The 23623-nt window shown below is 32.3% G+C and overlaps 1 long non-coding RNA gene and 1 pseudogene across 1 annotated transcript; one reads left to right on the plus strand and one right to left on the minus strand.

Moving 5' to 3' along the window:
* Window positions 1-13681: 13681 nt before the first annotated feature.
* On the plus strand, window positions 13682-14951 carry LOC120144401. Its single transcript, XR_005518029.1, has 3 exons — window positions 13682-13927; window positions 14599-14651; window positions 14807-14951. It is a non-coding gene; the product is annotated as an uncharacterized LOC120144401 (long non-coding RNA).
* A 227-nt stretch (window positions 14952-15178) lies between these two features.
* LOC120144374 lies at window positions 15179-18631 on the minus strand (annotated as a pseudogene).
* Between the last annotated feature and the right edge of the window lie 4992 nt (window positions 18632-23623).

A 23623-nucleotide genomic window follows, 5' to 3' on the forward strand; every position in this document is an offset into this window, starting at 1 on the left:
TATATTTGATCGACATAAATTAAATACTTTAGCACAAGTTTATTAATTTGAATGGTCTTGGCAAGAGATGTGACCCGGTTATAAAACATTCTTCAAATCTAAGCTTGTATAGATTCGTCTTAATTTTCAAGAATCTATGTATTTTTGTTAATTTAATCTCTTTAGTTATGGATTTGGAGACTATAGAGACAGAAGAAAGTCATTCTTATGAAAGTTATTTTGTGTGATAATAATAGTATTAAGTCTATCGATTAACCTAACACATCTGTATTTTGTTATTTTCAATAATAATTATTATCACTTAATGATCCGTTTATTATAATTGAATGATTAGTGATAGATCGTTAATTTTGAAACATCAATGAAAAAAGTAAAATTTATTTAAACATAAGTGATCATTTACGAAATTTATCAGGTTTTAAATTATATATATAATTATCCCGTTCACACGAATATGCAAAGTAGTTTTTTTTAATATTGGATCAAAGTTTGGATGGGACTGTAAAGTGATCGGAGGCAATTCATTGATATTCAGTGATAGACAATGTTGATCAACTAGTTTGGCCAAAGAGAGTACAAAAACGGTTTATTCATGAGGTGTCCACCCAAGCATATTGTCGAAGTATGTGAATAGCTCTCATTAAAGGAATACGACTTGTGTCTGCTTTGGCGTGTTGTAAAATCTTTATTGCTTGATCATTATCATATTGGGCAAGGAGAATTTCAGATCCATACGATCAGGCAACCTGATGAATATCCCAAAGCTTAGCATGAAAATTAGAGGTGTTTAAAAATATCCTATCCGATTGATCTAATTCATCAACTTTTCGATTCGATTAAAAATAATAATGAGTACTTTTTTGGGTCGGGTTCTCAGTCCGCTATTATTTTATGGCTTCTGGGTTGGGACCATGTCACAAAATATTGCTTAACCAGGTACAAGCCGACCCGATACTCGGTTTATTATATATTTTTTTATTTTTATTTTATATTAAATTTTTTATTCATAATTCTCAAATTATTTCACTCTAACATTCTAAATTCTTAATTTCTTAAATTTTGCAACCACAACATTATAAATTCTTAATTTCTTAAATTATTTCACATTAACATTTTAAATTATTTTTAAAATATTTTTTGAAATTAATTATATTTCTTTATTTTAAATTTTAAATAAATTTTCTTTTTATAATTTAATTTGAATTTTTAAACTTTTATGTGTGGATTTTATTTATCATATACCTTTGAATTTTAAAATTTAATGTTTTTCTATATAATTCTTTAAAAATAATATAATTTAAAGAATAAAAAATAAAAAAATATATGAAATGGGTACTCGTGACTCGAAAATACGATTACTCGGGTTTTATGAGTATTCAAGTTATGAGTATTCGGATGTAATAGGATGGGACACGGGCTGACTTTTTGATGCCCAAAAATTCCAGGTACCTGGTATTTCAGGTACTCGAAAATACGGGTACCCAGTTTTGAATAGGGGTGTGAATGAACCGAGCTTGAACGAACAAGACTATGCTCATGTTCGTTTGTTTATTTTTAAAGTTGTTCGTGTTCGGTTCATGTTTGTTTGATTTTTTAATATCTTGTTCGTGTTTGTTTATTTATTTTTGAAGGTGTTCGTATTCGTTCATTTAACGTTCGTGAACTTGTTCGTTTAATGTTCGTGAACATATTCCTTTAAATGTTCGTGAACATATTCCTTTAAATGTTCGTGAACATGTTCATATAGTGTTCATATAATGTTTGTTTAGCTTTCAGGAACATGTTTGTTTAATGTTCGCAAACAAGTTCGTGAACGTGTTCAAAAATGTTACCAAACAAATAGAAAAGAACAAATTAAATAGAATCTGTAACCCCCTGGACCCAGCCTAGGAGTTACAACTAAATCATAGTGACCTTGTTGATCGCATAAATGATCTACAGACAAAAATTATTAATAAGTCTCTTTAAAAACATTTACTGAATACAAAATCATAAATAAACTCATGCCAAATTTTAAGAAGCTTGAGAAATAAATATTAAAACCCCATACAATATATAATCGAGACCACATCTCTGATAGCCAAACTCGTCATGTAATTGGATAATCTAAAAAAGAAATACAGAAACAAAATGAGCTAAAAAGCTTAGTATGTCCTCAAGATTTAATCAGGTAATGTTAAAAACGCAGAAAATTCAAGCATAAAATAATAAATAAAATAATAATCGAACAACATTAAAATTCGGATATTTTACCAGCAGAATATCCTAACAGAAATTCATAATCTTAGGTAGCGTTTGGTTCGCTGGAATGTTTCTGAGGGAATTGGAATCTCTGAATGAATTGGAATCTGTCATGAATTGGAATCCAATTCCATATTTTGTTTGGTTGGTAGGAAATTGAATTGGAATCCAATTCCATATTCTGTTTGGTTCGCAGACATGTCAGATGAATTTGATTTCAGTAATGTAAAATGACAGGATTGTCTTTCTTGTTTTTTTTGTTGTTTAATTTTAGTTTGTTTTATAAATTACATGTAGCAATATATTATAAAAATTTTAAAAAATTAAATTTTAATTTTATTAATTGATTATTCATTTCAATAAATTATAAAAATCATGCTAATAAAACATCATAAGTTAAAATCATCCCAATTAGGGATGGTCATGGGTCGGGTTGGGTCGGGTTTTTGGTCCACCCGACCCAACCCGAGAACAAGGGAACCTTCATCCGAGACCCGACTCGACCAAAATAAAGTTTCACCCGACCCGACCCGAATATATGAATTAGAAACCCAACCCCAAAATAATAAAAAAATTATTTTTATTCAATAAAAACAATGACTTAATTAGGGAAAATATATATAGAGGGGTATTATTGTAATTATTCCTAAATATATAAGGTAAAATTATATATATATTTTGGGTCGAGTCGAGTATTTTTCACCATAAACCCGAACCCAACCCGACCCGAATATCACATATTAAAAAACTGACCCGACCGGACCAAAATAAAGTTTCACCCGACCCGACCCGAATATATGAATTAGAAATCCGACTCGACCCGACCCGACCCAAAATAATACAAAATTATTTGTATTCAATAAAAAAAGAGAATTAATTGAAAAAAAATTATATATAGAGGGGTATTATTGTAATTATTCCTAAATATATAAGGTAAATTATATATATTTTCGGGTCGGGTATTTTTCACCCTAAACCCGAACTCAACCCGACCCGAATATCACACTTAAAAAAACCGACCCTCCCGACCAAAATAAAGTTTCACCCGACCCGACCTGAATATATGAATTAGAAACCCGACCCGACCTGAAATAATAAAAAAAATATTTTTATTCAATATATGAATAAGTTACCAAAAGATTGATGAGGGTAGTATGGTCAAATTTCAATTCTCTCCAACAAGGGAATTGAATTCCATCATAGAATGGATGGAATTCACTTTTCCTCATTTGATGGAAAATTGAAGCCATGAGGGATTCTAATTCCCTTGGAAAACTTGAACCAAACATGGGAAAGTGGTGGAATTGGATTCCAATTCCTCCTAATTCCAAGAGATTCATGCCAACCAAACGCCACCTTACAATTTGTTCCTAATCAACAGAATATGAACATTACCTTTCAAGGAGTTATCCAAAAATGAATACAGAAATCAAAATGGGGATTAAACCATCCTTAGAGAATCCCAATGAAACACAAATATCATAATGGGGATTTAGCCCTCCGCAGAGGATCCCATGCAAAATCAGGACGAGGAACGAGGTCTCATGCAGAATCAGGACGGGAACTAAGCTCATGCAGAATCAGGACGAGGAACAGTGTCTCATGCAGAATCAGGACGGGGGCTAAGCCCATGCAAAATCAGAAATGAATCAGTATGTAGATCATGAGTGATGCCACATTATTCAAAAATCAGAAATGCCACGTATAATTGTAATCAAATTATTACGAACATGCTTTCAAACGGTAACACATAACACAATAGTATAATTTATCGAGAAAATAGAGCAGGTCTAGAGAACACACCTAAAAGAGATAATTCATAATCTCTAGGCCTTATGTTTCCTACGGTCAGTAGTATTAGGTCATGCGAATCAAAAACTTAAAATAGTACTCTTCTATAAATATGGATGAATCTCAACTAAACAAAAATATACTATAAAATCATTAATTTAATACTTATGCAAATCTCAGGATGAGAGATCATAATTAAACTGTGTAGGATGACACTGATCAGGGTCTAGTGAAGAGCGATATGGAGACGCAACGGTATCTTCAAAAAATTAGACCCAAAAGTAAGTTCAAAATCTCACAACTTACTTAACATAATTAAAACTTGAAACAAAAAATTAAGAAAAAGGGCTTTTGGGCCAGAATATGACAAAACAGACCACAAAATAGAAAAAATGACATTTTTCATTAAATGAATATTATTCACTTAAGCTTAAATAAAGGTTAAATTAACATGAAATTACATGAAAATTTCATGAAACTTATGAATTTTCAGCTCCATTTCGTGCTCCCTATGACCTAAGTAAGAGAAATTTTATTTTTCATTTTTGAGCAATTTCCTTTGGATTTTGGATCATGCTGTGAAATAGAAAATTGTTCTATTTGAAAAATGAAATCATTTGGTACCAAAATTGCATGATAATTTGGTTTGTGTTCAAAGATCCCAAATTCTAGGGTTTATGGAATTGATGAAAGATATTGATATTTTTGATGTTGTAGAATCAATTCCAAGCATGATTTATGATTAAAATCACTATACATGTCTATATAAGCTATGGGTAATTTCATCCTATCTCTAATCTCAGAGGAAGTTTATGTTATGATGAAAATTGATTAGTGATTTGATTGCAGAGATTGTATAAGGTTGAATCGAGGTTGATTTCATGCTTGAATCAAATCAAAATCGAGTAAAATCATGAAAACCCTAGTCTTGGGTACATAAACCATTTGACCTTGAGGAAGATAATGGAGAAATTGTGAAAAACTTCATTTGGCTTAAAAATGGTATTAGAAAGGTTTTATAAGCGTTAGAATTTTTTGGGTCAATTTGTAATTTTGTGAAAGTTGGGGGGGGACTAAATCGATAATTATGAAAAAAGTTGTGTGTTGTTGTATATTTGTTCAATAATTATTGTACTATGCTAGAAATTATTATTTGGGGATTTAAATTGAAGTTTGAATGTGAAATTTAGCCATTTTAAAAAGTTGACAAAGTTTGAGTGCTAAATAGTAAACATTGAGAAAGTTAGAGGATTAAGTGGTAAATATGACATTGTTGAGGTATTGGGCTGGAAATTTATTGGGTTTATCTGGGTTTGAATTGATAAATTAATGACAAGAGCCCAATATGAATAAAAAGAAAAAGTTAATATGAATTTTAGAAGAATTCAAAAATAATAGTACTTTCGGAGTATTATTATTAAGTATGAAATGTTAGTAAGAATACTAACATGTATTTTATATTTGTTTATGCTTTGTATGTATGCTTGTGTAGATCGTGATCGAACTCGTGATACGAGCAAAGTGAATGACAAGGAAAAAGTTCAAGAATAATTGGATTTCGATATTAAGGCATAATAGTGAGGTATATCATATGAGTGTATTTATTATGTACTTGTAACACCCCAACCCGTATCCCACCCGAATACGAGTCTGAGATGTCACATTGACTTTTTAAAACCTTTTTCTTACAAAATATCAAAACATTTGAACTCATTTTAAGAAAATACCACAATAATCTATTTAAATTGTGTTTTATAAAATTTCCAATAAAAACGTATTTATAAACAGTAAAATATATATGAACAATACCGTATGAACAGTGATAAACAGTACCCGAATATTAAAATTTTCTAGATTCAAAAAGGGAAATCGATTCCCCTGCTACAGGGAATCGATACCCTGCTACAGTACTGCTACAGTATTTCCGTAAAATACGTATAAATTTATAAAAAATATGAGGTTTCATTCATATAAAATTTCCATTTACATATATACATTCAAAACATTATAAAATTTAATCATATGATTTTACAAAACCGATTAAAACATATCAGATTCAAATCTTTTATATTATATGCCAACTAAATTCTTTCTAACAAAATACATGTAATTCGATTTATATTTCTGATCTGATCTTAGATAAGGAGAACTGACCTGTCTTGTTCCTCTTTACTTCTCTTTTCGCTTTCCAAACCTACGTGTGAAACAATCACACGCTAAGTCGATGACTTAGTGAGCCATATAAAAACATGTAATAAAACCCATAAAACATTTCATATATCAAAATGCATACATGCACATATTTCATCATATTTCTATTCATATATCAAATCCACACATGTACATATATAATTATTTTCTTCTTTGTCATTATCCTATTATTATCATTAATACCTTTTATCATATTATCATATACTTATCATTTATACCCATCGTATATCATTTCATAAAGAAATACACTTAACCTCATATAACTCAAGTAATACAATTCATATAACTAAAAATATATATCCTTTCATATAACCAATACATGAATCCTGCAATTTATTTTATAAAACAATTCACATATGCATATCATATTCAGTATATTTATTTAATTTCTTTGTTAGCCCATGTACACTGTTGAGAACTGAAGGTATGTGAGTACATTGAGGTTGTGCACTAATGCTGTCACCAAAGCTCGTATAAGTCCCACTGAGTGGCATATGAAATTTGTCCCAAAGGACCACTGTATTGTCTCGAAGAACCACTGTATTGTCCCGAATGACCTATGAAACCCTCGACTCTTGGCATGCCAACTATACCTATAGATCTCGTATAATATAACATGGGCATTATCATTTGTTCATTTCATATCACTTGTTCTTTCTCTTCTGTCACATACCACATGTATGTGTAAACATCTATCTCATATCGTTTAACATGTATCACAAGTGCATGTAATTACGTATTACATGTAATCATGTAGATCATTTCATATGGTTATAACATTTCTCATTTATTCATGTACGTATGTCATATCTTGTCCACATATGTTCATATATATATATCACATATACTTTGAATCATCTTTTTCACGTACTCATATAATTCTTTCCTATAGTTCATATTTTATTTTCACATATGGCATATCACATAGCACATATCAGTTCATATAATCAAGTATACATACATTTCATGTCATTCACATCCTTATAATCAATACTCCATACACTATAACTATTGGAAATAGACTTATCACAAGTCCAATTCCTTATAATCCTATAAACTAAAATGCACTCATAAGAATCATATCAATCATATAACATTTTAGGAGTCACTTATTACTATAGTAACTCTATCATTGGCTCATCACAAGCCGATGTTTTTCGATAGCATAAGTACAATTAAATTGCACTTACCTTAGCCTTGCTTTGATTCGATCCTAATCCTTTGATTATTCCAGAACTTGTTTAGGCTCAATATCTACATAAATATAACATTTCAAAACAACTATCAGAAGCCTAAACTTTAAACTTTATGTTAATAACTTAAACCAGTTTAATGAACCAAATTTCATTTTTTTTCATTTAGGGGGGAATCCATACCCCCTGCGTAATCTGGAAATTTTGTTCAAGCTAGAAATCATTGTTCATTACACGAAAATTCACTACTTTTGCTTCAATTCTTCATACTTCATCCCCTTTTATATTCTTAACTCAAATATACATACTTAAACTAATTTATATCCATTTATTTTATCTTAAACCTCAAAATTCTATTCTCCATATAGAAATCAATAATCATACCAAATTTTCAACATGTTCTAATTTCAATTCTATCACTTCATATCTCTTAATTAAGATGATGACAAGTCGAATTTAACTTCAAATTCACTTATCAACTATATTTCAAGATTTCACTCAAAAACTCCAAATCTTTAATCTTCTCTAACTCCTTTATCTTTTGATTTTAAGATAACTTAAGCTTTCCTTAAGCTTAGTTATCATCTAATGATCAAAACCCAACCTTTAATTCAACAATTAATCAAAAAAATAGAAAACTCACCTTTGCTTGAGCTTTCACGTGAAGAAGAGAAGAAGATGAAGATGGAAAAGTAATCTGGAACTTATTTCCCAAAACATATCTTCCACATGGGTATTATAATACCCATTACTTATTATTTTATTATTTCCTTTATTCAATGACCATTTTGCCCTTTATTTCTTTGGATAATTACTAAAAACTTTCAGGAAATATCCCCAAATAAATCATTAAACTATTCAACTATTTTACTTTAACCAACAAATTCTAAAATATTTCAATTTGGTCACTAACCCGATATTGAGGATGTTACAGTACTTATATAAAACGATGACAACTTGCGATAAGTCAACCTAGAATATTTTTATAAAAACATATTTTACCGTATTTTGGAATATTTTCATAAGGTTTATGAAAATGGTTTATGGTGATTTTAGGGTATGAACTACCCTAAAATAGATAGATGAACTTTTATATTATTTTAACAGCTATCAATGTTTTAGAATAAATGTTTAATCAGCGAATTTGATTTAAAGGCCTATTGTATGTGCATTGAGAGTCATAGGTGCATTTTGACATACTTGAAGTATGATGGTTATCGATCGATTTTGTTTAATGCATTTGTTGCATTTTTGTATCAGTATTTTTGTGTACTTTTGGTACTATATGTGCATTGATGGTGTTCATAATGAGCACTTGTTATCGATCGATTTTTTAATGCATTTGTTGTATTTTCGTATCAGTACCATTGTCTAATTTCGGCACTATATGTGCATTCATGGTATTCATAATGAGTTTGTGCATTACCATTTCGATATATTAGTATAGTGTCACTGTTACTAAGTACATATACTTTCGTGTAGCACTTATGTTACTCATGTACCTTGCATTCTCATTTGACATACATTGGTCTATGAATGAATACTTTTGAATATATTGATTGATAGGTATGTTGGGCATGCTAGATATTGTTTGGCAGGTCATTTGACGGAAACTTGGTTTATCAAGTCAGTTTTTATGCGTTTATGTATTTTATATGATAAATAGTATTTTGATCTTATAACGATTTACTCATGTTTTAAAAATAAATTATTTGTTTTATTATTCCTCACTAAGTGAATCCTTAACGTGTGATGATTTTCACGCGTATGTTTAGCGTACGAATCGGAGTGAGGAGTGCAGCTGATATCATCTGTTAAGGATTGCCTCATCAATAATAGTATGACATCTCTAGTTGTTTTATTTTTATAGTACTAGTTGGCATGTACTTAGATATGTTGTGATGTTCTAATAAGATACTTGGTATTTGGTTGTAGTATTATATTATGTTTGAACTTAAATTATTGTTTGACGATTTTTAAACGTTATTTTATATATATTAGTAGTTGAAGAACGTTTTATAAATTATATTATTAAACTGTTTATTTAAAGAAATAAAATTTTACTGGCTTTCAAGTACGAAAATGTTTTAAAATTCATGTGACATCTGTGACTCATGTACGGGGACATATATGGGAAATGGGTGTTACAAGCCGGCCTGCTCCCCGTCCATGAGTCAGGGGATGTTGATGCTGTGATGGTGGACGCTTTTCTTGAAGTCGATGAATGCTCTTGCCTCGTGCAACTGAATAATGATCGACATAAATCAGATCCGAACGGGGAATGCGTCCACGTCGATCCTCCCATATAATCCCGCTCATTGCGCTTTATCAGCCAGTTGACATATTTTTTTGCTCCGTCTATACATTATGCATATTGTTGAGATTCTTATATGCCTCAGGAATAGATTGTATGAAACCAAATTGGCGGAGCATGCGATCAGTATGATGCCACTCGACAATAGCATAACATATCAAAGGGACCGTCGCCATCCATACATCTAATGGGTCACTCAAGTTAGGTGGGATACAATGTCTCATTCTTTAGTAGTACAATAAGGAGTCCATTGAAACTAAAACAACTATGTATAATTCTTATCAAAATAATATTCTAATTATATAACGATAATTAAAGGTAAATAATAAAATTTAAATACATACCTCTATACCATCTTTTTGATCAATGAGTAGCGGAATTTTCTCCAATTCGTCTGATATATCATGATGATTTTTCCTTATACATGACCACATATTCAGTGTAAAAAAATTCATTATATACTTAAAAATTATTTATATACGAACTCAGTATTAAAATTACCTCAACAATAACGGGAATACTAACGAGTTTTTCACGATCGGATATAAAAGGAACTTGCGATAAAATGTCCAGGACTGCAAAAGAATGAGATATCCGTCGATAGTATTTTTTCAATAATAAGTTGCCCGACACATTTCTCTATACAGAGATGTCAAATCAAGGGAAGGTCAGTAGTGACGGAAATGAAAATCCACACGCTCCTGAACTAGGTTCTGAGGGTTTAACAGGAAACTCAAACAAGTTAAATGGATTTTTAACACTGCATCAGATACCTGGGACAAGTCATGAATCTACTCAAGCTGCGGAAATACCTGGATCGAGCGACAATGTGGAACCATGTGACGAAGACAGTAGAGAAGAAAGAGTTGGCGATGAACCAAATCCGAAAAAAAGGTGAGTTTCAAATCAAACGTGGTTATCATATAAATTTATATATCTTTAGTGTTAATAATTTTTGGATAATTGTGCTTTTGACTGCAGGAATGCAGCTGGAGAAGCTGGTATAGCCTTGTCACATAAGACAATAATGGAACCGAAAATTGTCGTGCAAACGAGAAGTGAAGTCGATCTCTTAGATGATGGCTAAGGTGGCGCAAATATGGTCAGAAAGTGGTCAAAGGGAACCCTCATCCAAGGTGCAATGGCTATCATATATTTTTCTCTATCTATGGTTCTATTCTATGCTTTAAGTAGCCGTGTTTGATGCCCATGTCTGGCACACATTGAAGACATGACAATACGAAACAAGTAGCTCTTCTGGTTTATGTTTCGGGATTAATGCATCAAAGTTATTCCAACGGGAGCTACTACAAATGCAGCAGTGCAGGATGCAATGTTAGGAAACACGTGGAAAGAGCTTCGACGGATCCGAAAGCCGTCATAACGACATACGAGGGAAAGAATAATCATGATGTCCCAGCATCCAGAGTACATAGTTTGCCACTGCCAAAACCGAACAAGGTGGCTCCTTTACTTAAAGAGATGGATTTCGGATAAAATGCACAGGGACCGGTAGTTTTAAGTCCAAAAGAGGAGCAAATAAGAGTGCAAGTACCCCGATGTTCGGCTGCTGATCCCTACTAAACATGTAAGCATATATTGGTGGAAAGGGTAAATCAAACACGGTAAAATTCAAGCGATAATAGCCGCTGAACCATAATTTGATTAACTGGGCAGAAGTCCATGGACTATCCAGTTTTGTTTATTGGAGTTGTTTAAGTAATGTTGTATATTTGTTTTACGCTCTTCTGGAGAATAAGTATTGTTAAAGATATGAAGCTTGTTGCTGTTGTTGTTGTATAAATGATTTATTGACCCGAATGAGACACATTAATTTGGTCTGTAAAAGGGGTTCTGTTTTAAAGGGTACGCGAAGTATAGATTGATACAAACAAATGATTGATGGATTTAGTTGACAGTGATCCCAAAACTTGAGGACTTAATTGTTTTTAGAAAAAGTGTGTTTGGAAATTCAGTCCACTTTTTTTTGGTTTACCTCAATTGATGGATGATTTTTGCATTGGGTTATTATGGGAAGGAGGTGATGATTCTTTATTTTTAAACTGTAACTTTTTATTTATAGGATAAATATGCTTTAATAGTAATAGTTATTTTTTTAATAGTAGGATATTATAAGATAACATATTTTATAATTTTTAATCAATTACTTACATATATATACATTATAGATTCAATTATTCGAATTTAAAATATATTTTGGAAAAACAATATTTTATTTTATTATTTTGTTTACGGGAAAATATTTATTTTTCGTAACATTTTATCAGTTGTGAACCAATGTGCACTTACAAAGTAAATCGGAAGATAACTTTATATAAAAATAAATTATAAAATTTTAATAATCTGATCTGATATAAACATCCCCCCCCCCCCAATATTGTGTTTCGATCAAGACATCTACTTTACAAGGAAGCTAGTAATTAATCAGAATCCTGACATTTAGCATGGGTGCAAAGTGTTCATGGTTGAATTGTAATTTGATTTTTTTTATTCAAATTTATGATATAACTATTCAATTTATTTAATATTATAAAAATTAAAATTATTTATATAATTTTAAAATAAATTCTATTTTAAATTATTTTTTAACTAACGTCATTTTTTTCACGAAAAATAAAAATGTATTGTGTGAAAAATACATGACTGCAGCAATACATACATATATATATATATATATATATATTAGACTGAAGGGTAACTATTATTTTTATTTCATTATGGTATCTAATCTTTATTCTATTTTAAAATTATACCTAACGTTTAATTTATGTTTATTTTAGTATCTCGTCGTTAAAAATTTAACGGAATGGTTGTACGTGACATTTATTTTATCTATAAATTCATCATTCATCACTCAATTGTCTTTTCACTCCTATTTTACTAAGTAAAGTTTAAAAAAATTCAATCTAACTACTCAACTTTCAAATTAATTTTATTTTAATCACTCTAATTTATTTTTTAATAATTCTTTTGAGATGACTTTTTATTATTATTTTATTAATATATAATTAAAATGAAAAAATTAAATTCGAAAGTTGAAGTGAGTAAATTATGAGTAATTTGAAAGTTAAGTAATTAAATTAAAAAAATTAAACTTCAGTGATCAAGATAGAAGTGAGAAGATAGTTTAGTGATAAATGATGTAATTTACTCGTAAAAAGTACCACCATTGTTAAGTTTATAACGTGGAAGTACCAAAACGAACACGTTAGGTATGATTTTGAAAAAAAAATAAAAGTTTAGATACCAAAATAAAACAAAAATAATAATTTAGATACTAAACATGTGGTTAACCCTAGATTAAAATGAAAGAAAAAAGATAAAAATAAAAAAAATATGAAGAAAAAATATATACCAATTCTGTTTAAAAAGACAAATATACATATAAAAACACAAAATATAAAAATATAAATACCAGAGTATGAATCGGGCCGAATGGACATATTTAAATTTATATTACTTATTAATAATCTTCAAATTAAGTTATTAAAATTTCTCAATTGACATCTATTCTTTCTTGTAATTTGTGTTTTGGGTTTAATAGACATTTGTTGAAAATAATAATTAATTATTAATATTTATATATGTATATATTTATCTTAAAAAATATTTTTATATCCGCTACCATTAATCTAACTGATCTCTTCTCTTAAAAGATGAAGCGAGAAAGCGAGTGGAAAGAAAGAAAAGGCAGGGGAAACGTGAGAGAGGAGGAATATGTTGAGTTATTTATGTCATTATTATATTGCCTTTTTCTTATCATATACCGATAATGAGTTTAAAGTCGTTAAATGAAAGCAGTGTGGACAAATACAGAATTCAATGATTGCATTATCACTTGCACACATTGCCTAACACTCTTATCTCAATAATACTTCCAAACTATATCAATCTATTGGTAGAAGAATCTGGTACAAGATGTCACACTCCCTCTATATCCATATCATTCAACACTAATATCTTTGTCATGGATATATTGAGATGCTGACAAACCTACAACTAGATACATCCCCAAATCCATCACTGTAGATCATCATCATCTTCTTCTTTTCCATAAATAAAAGCTTCAACGATTTATTTCTTGCCCTCTACAGCTTTATCTCCATATATCCTTGAAACCCAATCTTCCTTGTGCTGTTGGACTGCAAGTGTTGAGGTATAATTCCATTCACTTTGATTTTTCTATAATTCATATACTCTAAAGTATATAATCTGACTACTTTTCGTATGAAAAACCCAAGTTTTCTATTTGTTTAAAAAGAAGTTAAAAAAATAGCATTATTATTGGGGGGGAAAGGAACTCTGGTATTTTATGGGAAATTTAGCAATAAAATTAGTAAGAAGATAGAAAATGGATGGTTTTGAAAATTTGAGATGCTGTCAAGGGTGTTTTGGTGAATTAAAAATAGTGATGGCAGTGCCGTGAATAGAAGGTATTAGGGCGGAAGTGGGATTTACATGTGTATTTATTCTATTTATTAATTATGTTGGGAAATACTGGAATGATATGCTGATACTCATGATATACAGTAACACGTGTCATGATATGGAGGCTTTATGTAGCAATAATAAGACAAGTGAGAAATTATTTCATGTGGCTCCATTTTGTTGGTTCTTTTTTTCAGTCTGCTTTACTTTAAAAAGTTGCCTAATTGACTATCAGATTTTCCCCCTGAAATTTTCATTTACAAATTAGAATTTATTTGATAATGAAAGTTCAATTACTTTATTGAAGTCGTTGGTGGTCGAACACATAATTTTTAGGAAGAATAAAAAAAAATTTAATCATTAAAGTGAATTGGTTCGTGTGTATATATATATATACAGCCTCGTTTCGATCAAAGGAGCAAAACAAATGCTTGATGGAGGAGATAATACAGGTGAAAATGTTTTAATTCTGGTTACATTTCCTGTTCTTTCTGCAGATAATTATAACATATTGCCTTCTTTGCTGCATTTTACTAGAGACATGGTACTTCGTTGTTTTAGACGATATCAGCATTTGTGATTCTAATCCAAGAGTTTTTTTTGTTAGATTTTGGTTGGTGAAGGATCTGCCTCTGAACCTGCATAACCTACGTCCATTCTAATGACCAACAGGGGACGATGGTGACCAATGAACAAGAAAGAGCAATAAATAAACAAAATAGAAAATATATGATCATAAATGTACAGAAAAATGCTGTTGTAAATTTGGGTTTATCGGAATCTTTGTGATGTAAATAAAGATACTAATCAGCAAATGATGCTATGTTTTTCATTGATTTCGAGCACCTTTATCTCCATGTCGTATTTATTAACATGATTTTAGTATATATTGTTTTTGAGTTTTTAATATATATAATTTATGCGTTTATATATGATATTCAATTTATTAAAATTGTAAAAAAATGTGACCTCAACGTTCTGATGATCTCCATAGCGATTATTTTGCCAAAAGAAATACTAGGACTATTATTATTATATAACAACATAAAATGACCAAATAAATGCAGTATCCGCTGCTTTCACTCTAGATGGTCATGTGGCTTGATTGGCATAAACAAGGCAGCATATTGCAGCAACCGGCGGTCACGGCTGTTTTCATTTTGTGTGGCGGAAATAATCAGACTTCTAGTCCTCCTCCTGTACCGTCGCCACGAGAGTTGTATGTTCACCGCCGCCCATGTTCGCCAATTGGATGAGTAGTATCTTGCTGTTCTTTTGAGCCTCTCGTTGGCAAATTTGTACCTAAAGTGATTTGTGATGTATCTGAGATGGTCTGCATCGAGACTGAATGCTTCGATTGGCTCTGAGCAAACAAATGTTGCGGACGAAGCCGGAAGACGGTCCATGAATGGGCAGCGAAGACACCATGACAACAACTCATCTCCGAAAAACCCTCCCGGCTCGATCATACTTGTTGCTACCATGCCTTTGCTAAGGCTTTGGTTGCGTTTTATCCGACCCCGAACTATGAAAACCATTCTTTGTACGGGATCTCCTTCTCTAATTATCTGTTTCCATGGGAACGTTGACAGGTTAAACAACCTTGTAGAGTTGTGAAAGAGTGAGACATAACATAAACTTCATATATTTATACCTTCTCATCTCTAGAGAAAACAAGTGGCCTAACCCGATCGCAGATGTTATCAAGAATTAGATCATCCAAGTTGTGGAACAGAGGAACCTGAGAGAAAGAAACTGGAATCAGACCATAAGTCGGTCTTCGTTGAAATTTTAATGTCCGGACTGCTAGCATCCGGTACATAAGTTGAATGTACATCTAGATAACATAGATTAGTACCTGTTTGATAAGGTCAAGGCAGAGGTAGCGCTTGATGTCCCTCCTTAGCCCTTCAGGCAAGTCTTTGATTATATCCATTTCATCTTCTCCTCCCAGAGTTAACCATTTCTGGCGTTCAAAATGGCGAACTCTTTGTCTCAAACGGGACGGCAACTGTCGACGCTTCATCCACCATTCAATGTCTCGACATCTAAGCTGCATTTTTCTCTTCTTTGCCATGACTGCGTGCAAGAAGACCTTGATCCCGAAAGGATCAATCCATCTTCAGTTCATGTCGGCTATCAAAAACTTGAAGATACTAAACAACTCCATGGAAAAATATGAGTTTTTGAGTGATCACCTGGATGTTTCCAATCAACAAAGTGAAGAGCAGCAACCCAGCAAGCACAATGCATATACTGAAGATCACTTCTAACCAGTGACTTGTTGGTTCAAGATCATTTCCAAAGGTGCTGCAAATTGATATATATACATGAAGCTTGAACAAACAAAACCGTAAGGAAATGGACTAAATGGATTCGAGAAATTAGTGTACCTGAGAGACATTAAACCCCAAAAAATGGGATAAAAGATTTTAACAGCAAGAGAATTGCTTGAAACAACAGGAAGAGCCCACTGATAAATCCCATAACTGAAAGGTCCATCAACATCTAAACACAAAGTTTGGCCTACAAGTTTTGTTGAATTGCCACCACATGCATTGCCAACAGCTTCAGCAGCAGGAAATAAACCCCGGTAACACACCTCATCGGAGCAAGACAACGACTGCTTGCACTGCTTGCTTCTTCCACACTGTTGCCTAAGACACGACACAATGCGTTGTATCGCTAGTACATACCAGCACCCTCCGGCAACCTTTGATGCAAAAAAAGGAAGAGTAATTAATCCCAGTGTTCACTGGTGTTTGTGAAAATGCAAGTTGAATAACTTACATGAGAGGCTATGAAGTAGGCAATGAGATTAAGGCCAAAACGCCACCAAATGGTGCCGAAGATGTAACCTGTGACCTTTTGCATCCTTCTCATTAAGAAAATGCTGTGGTAAACTTTTGGGAGGAATTGTAACAAGAAGATTAATATCAGAATGGTCATTATAAGCTTCATTTGCTCTTCCCTTATTAGTTTTGGTACAACTAACCAGAACACTGCCTGCAAAACAACAAACAAATTCTTTTTTTATTAATCTAGGTAAGTACAAGGCAATATCTATTTAAAAATAAAATCTAAATTTTTCAACATTGATTGGAATTATAGTGCTCGAACCCGAATCCTCATAAATAATAACAATTCTTTTACCAACGAGGTCATCTGATTAGTGCAGCAAACAAATTCTTTTTTAACCAACGTTTATAAATATCAATCACAGGAACCCAAAAAAGCAAAATGAATTATTTTCAAAATTGGGATTGGTGGCATCCCACTTAATATTCTTCACTTTTTGGGATTCATTATAATTAAATAATCAATCAATTACCCCAAAAGCTTGTGTAGGTGAAAAAAAAAAAAAAAAAACTATGCTTCCAATGATTGAGGAAAGCATTGCAAAATCTGGTAGAAAGCATGCCATCATTAACAATGTTTCAAGCTAAACCCCTAAAAATAAATTATTCATTTGTAAAACCATAGATGGGTATTGTGCCCACTCAATGAAAATGAGCAAAAATCCAAAATCCCCAGCAAACCGTTTTCAGTTTGATGATGTGATAATATATTCACAGTTTTGCATTTATAAAAAGATCATAATGCAAAGATATTATAAAAATCAAAACAATATATATCGTTCATGTACAAACCAGGCTTTAAGGGAAGATTAAGAAAGGAGAATACCTGAGGAACTGGGAGAATGACGAAGGCATCAAACCAGAAGCCTTTAAGGGAGCGAATGTAGTGAGAAGCAATGGCAAGTGGATCCCACACGAGTTTACCGCAACCAACGACGAGGGACTCCCTCGACACGTACGCCAGCCTGAACTGAAGCCAAAGGTGGAACAAATGGACGGCGTCGACACCGGTTCGGAGGAACGTTACTACGGCAGCGAGACCACCATCCATGTACAAACAAGGAGAACCGCCTCTGCCTATCGATAGAGCATAAAAAAACAGAGGGTCAATCGCTAAGGCCATGCCACGAGCCAGCAGGAACGCCCGGTTCCATCTCTGCACGCGTTTGCTCCTCGGATCAAGCACGGTCCCAAAGGGCCCCGAGGATTTGGGAGCGGCGGCGCCTCCAGTGGTCTTCTTGCGGTGATGAATGGGGACGAGAGATGAGCCGGCGTAGGCTTCCCATTCAGGAGGGTGAGCTTGGTCGCAGAAGCTGGTGGAATGGAAAACCGGAACGCCGACTTGAGTGCAAGCGTAGCATTCTATGGTGTTGGAAATCGGTTGTCATCGTTGGTTTCGCGGCCGCCATTATCAAAGCTCTCGTGGTGACAGCTTTGAAGCTGACAAAGTCCAATCCACCTGTTAACAAACCAGCAAAAAACAACAACATGAACACAGCAAAAAGCCGAAAATCATGCAGAAATGGGAAAGAAAGGAGAGACCTTGAGAGGGAGAAGTTGAACAGAGAAGGCATGATGGGAAGGGGGAAACATGGGAGAGAGAGAGAAGGAAGTGTGGAGGAAAAGGAAGAGAAAAGGAGAGAAAAGGGAGAGAGGGAAAGGGGGAATTATGGAGTTATATGGGGGCATTAAATTAATATTACACAACAGATGACATGTTCCACGTGACATGGAACAACTAACTCAATATGTATTTTGATTATCATTGGGTTAAATGGTAATTGCATCTTATTTTTGTTATTATAATACACTATTTTTTAAATAAATTAACCAATTAACACTTAAATTTAACTTTTAAAGTATGTTATTCATTTTATTTATTTTAATATAAAATAAACTTATGATATTTTAAGAGTATGCTCTTTAAAGTATCATATAATATATATATATATATATATATATATATATATATATAATTTTAAAAAAATTTAATATTTTAAATAAATTTAAAATAAATTTACTATATATATATGTCACGTATTATATTTAAAAATATACGTTTTTAGAATGTCATGTGACTTTTTAATAGAAAATAAAAAATGCATATTTTAAATAAAAATTAAGGATTATATTAAAAAAATTATATATACCAAAATGTTAATATAATATAATTTTAAAGATTAGTACTATTATTTAATTTATTATTGTATTAATTTAAGATAATATTAAGATTTATGATTAAAATACACATTGTGGAAGTTATTACTTATATCATTATTTAATGAGGTGTCATGTCATGATTAACTGACATTTTAAGTAAATTATATATTATTTAATGTCTTACATATCACTTATTTATATAAATATTAAAATTTGATATATTTTGATTTTATTTTATAACATTAGATTTTATTTAATTAATCATTGATATTCGATCTATTGACCGACTAATTCAGATCGGGTACTGCAGAGGCAAGGGCGACACTCTCAACCCAGTTTACTCCATTTGCAAACATCAGGATTCGAACCCCTGACCTTGCTTAAGAGACCTAGTGTCTCATCCTACTAAACCAATTGATTTAGATATCAGATTAGATTTTTGAAGTATAATATGAAATTCGAACTTAAATAAAAAAAAATTAAACTGACATAAAAATAATATAATTATCTGTTATATATTTGATATAGTTACAATCATATTCTTTTTTAAACTAAATTTTATTTTATTTAATAAAAAATAATTTATATACATATATATCAAATCGGGTCGATTGTACGTGTAAATATTTATTTTGAAATCAACTTAAATTTTAAACCTGACAAAATTATGTTAAATTTGATCTACCCAAACCCATACCCCTAAGTACAAGGGCATAAAATTAAACTTTATAGACAAAAATACGGGAAGTGAAAAGTGACTGAGAATGTATAGTTACAGTGAAGCTATAGGGTCCACTAATGGTGTAGACTCTGACTCAAACGAACCATCCCCATATCCTTGTCACATCTCACTCTCCAATCATATAAATTGTTACAAAAATAAATGATGTTGAGGAAACAGAATGATGAGCTTGTGACTTGAAATAAGGCGATATGATAAATTGTAAATGTTCAAGTATAAATTATCATCATCAAGTAATACAGTAAACAATTAAAAACAGTTAGTTTCAATGAAAATTATTTACAAATTTAAAGAAATAATCAATTTGGAAAGCATTAGTATCGCCAATATGAATCTCTCCCGGTCATCTTCTTTAACTATGGCATTTATGGTCACGCCAATGAATTCTGACCTAAGAAAGCTTGTCCTCCTGATGGTGTCACCCTCAACCATACCGAACCCCAACCGGCTACCCCCGCGACCTCTGATGAACCTTATGACCCCTGGATGCTTATCGAGAAAAAACAACGACGTCAAGGAAGAAAAATAACGATTGCTGCTCCCCAAAATCCCGACTCTCACATTGAATCCTCCATGTTTGCCTTCTTTCTGTACTGGAAAATTCAGCGAATCCGAAAATTGTTAACCACGCTACAAATACCCATTGTCATAACCATTTTTTTGTAAAACAATTAAATATTATTTTTAAAAACAATTATGACTTTAATTTGAAAAAAATGGGTGATTTTGAATTGATTTGAATAAAATTAAAAAGAGTCGCCATCAACCTTTGTGTTAGGTAGGTTGAATACCTAAAAACGTCTTTTAAAACAATTTTAAGAAAAATCATTTTCTAAGACAAGATTCGGTCTGCGTTACCAAAGATTCATTTAAATGGATTCGGGAGTCGGTTACGTGCGGGGAAGGGTAAACACCCCACAACGCCCAAAATTGGTACTGTGTCGCTTGCACATCGTTGTAAATGGTGGAAATTATAAATCAAATATAAAGTTAAAATATGATCTATTTATCGAACGTTGATTAATTTGCTTTGAATTAAATAATTAGAGAAAATTCTTTAACTCGAAAAGAAATCTCGAAATTAGCAATCCTCCATCGGGAAAGCTAACTCGACTATTTCTCATCCATAAAGAATATTTCCCTTTTGATAAAATGTGAATCGAATATAAATAAAATTGACGTTTGCATACAACAAAATAAATTGATTAACTAAAAATGTGAATTGAATACAAATGCAAATTGACATTTACATAAAATAAAATAAATTACTATTTAAAAAAACACACATTGCATCATTTGCACAAATTAATTAGTGAAATATACTCGACTTGTTGCAAGTTCTTATGTCGTTAAAATGCCGTATCGAATCGCACCACTTCGACCAAGTGATACTTTCCACGCTCATTCTAAGCATACGTGTTCTTAAAAGTATTTGGACAATATTTAAATAGAGAAAATGGAAATAAATAGAAATAGAAATATGTGAAATAAATATTTACAACAAATAAAATTAAACATGTTTAATTACATATGGTACAAATAAATACATAACATGAAAAATGTACATACATAGGGGATTAAAAGAATGTTACAACCCAAAATATAATGGTCAAAAAGTAAGTATTTAATAATTACAATGACTAACATGGTAATAACAAATTAAAGGGCTAAAACAGAAAAATAGAAAATTAAAAGACTAAAATGGCAAAAACAGAAACGTAGGGACTAAAATAGTAATTAAACCGAATGCAAACTAGTGACTAAAATGAACAGATTTACAAATCTTAGAGTCAAATTTGAACATCAGCCAAAACATACAACATATAAAATCAGTGACTAAAATGAAACTAATACAAACATTGTGGCCAAAGTAAAATATGAGTATAATAATATAACATGGGTTAAAATGTAAACATGCAAACATGGCAAACCATAATGCAAATAAAATAAAATAACTAAGCTTTATAGACAAGTGACTAAACTGTGTAAATTGAAACTACAGTATCAGAAACATAAAATAGAGAAACTAGATTAATCAATGGCTACAATAAAACAGAACAAAATCAGTGGTCAATTTTAGAATAAACAGAAACTTAAAGATTCAAACAGTAATTACACCAAATACCAAACAGTGACTAAAATATAAGAAACATAAATATCATGGCCAAATTCTAACATTCACAAGAAATAAACAACACATAACCAGTGACTAAATTGAAATAATTATAAATGCTATGGCCAACGTTCAACATTAATAATAATAATAAACAAGCAAGTACCAGACCAAAATACCAATGTTGAAACATTAAGGCTCAAAATAAAATAAATATAATTTTATTTAATGACTAAATCGTGAGGTTACAAAGCAGAAAGGACTAAAAGTGTAGTTACCCCATGCTTGCAAAACACGGGTACCCAGAACCCCTAAAACGGCGTCGTTTTGAACAGTGCCAAAACGGCACCGTTCTGGCCCGCGTACTTAAGCCCAAAACGAGGCTTCAACCCTCATCTCCCTCATTTGCCTCTCTATTCAGCCAAAACAGAGAAGGGAGAGATTAGAAATCTCTCAACCCCTCCTCGCCGGGGAGGGGAAACACGGCGGAGCTCGCGGTGGCGAGCGGCGGCGCACGGCGGCGCCGGTGACCGGAGGGAGTCAAAGTGACCCCCAAAATGATCATCTCCTCTCCCTATACTAGAAAAAACGCCTTACTCGACCTAAAACCAACCCTAAATCCCTAGATCTAGGTAGTTACCTTCGAAGGAAACAAAAAGCACGGTGACCTTCAAGCTTCCACGGTCTCAAACCACGGTGAGACACCTCTCTCTCTATTTTTATTTCATTTTTGTTGTAGTTTCGAATAGGTTTTGATTTTTTTTTCAAACCGATTCTCTCCCTCCTCCTTTACCACCCGAATGACCCCCCTTTTTATCTTGCTTTGCATGTTCATTTTTGCTTTGTTTGGTGAGATGATGAGGTCTAGGAAGATAGGATTTGATTAGATTTGCTTGGATTTTTTTTTAATTTTTAATTGATTTCTCTGCTATCTCACTGTTGAGGATCACTGTGGATGACGGATGGACGGCCCTTCAATCGCTGTGGATGTAGGCGGCCGGCGTCAGAGGCTGTCGGGGGGTGAGGCTCGGCTGGGAAACTGAGGAGTCGAGGTCGGCGGCTGCCATTAGGGGATTAGGGTTAAAACCCTAATTTGTTTTAGGGTTTGAAACCCTAATCTGATTTAGGGTTTGAAACCCTAATCTGATTTAGGGTTTGAAACCCTAATCTGATGGTGGTTCAGTCTGGGTTGTTGGGCTCCGGGATTGGGCCTTTGTAATCTGAATTGGGCTTCTAAGCCTGCAAAAGTGTAAAATGTAATATTAATATAATAATAATAATATAACAATAACAATAATAATAATAATAATAATAATAATATAAAAAAAACCCGGACAAAAACGGGTGTCTACAGCTGCCCCTCTTTGCACATTCTTGTGTTAACAAGAATAGGACAAAGACGACAAGACATCACGTTTTTGTCTGGTTCTCTCCCTTTTACACTTAGAAATTGGATAATGTTGGTTGTTGGGGACGACATTGCTCATGCGTGATGAAGAGTTCAGGCCGTCTAAGGGTGACATGGTTCCTACGTGATGAGGACATCTGGTC

This window comes from Hibiscus syriacus, unplaced genomic scaffold (genome assembly GCF_006381635.1).
Source record: "Hibiscus syriacus cultivar Baekdansim isolate YM2019G1 unplaced genomic scaffold, ASM638163v2 tig00110889_pilon, whole genome shotgun sequence".
In the NCBI taxonomy this organism is placed as follows: domain Eukaryota; kingdom Viridiplantae; phylum Streptophyta; class Magnoliopsida; order Malvales; family Malvaceae; genus Hibiscus; species Hibiscus syriacus.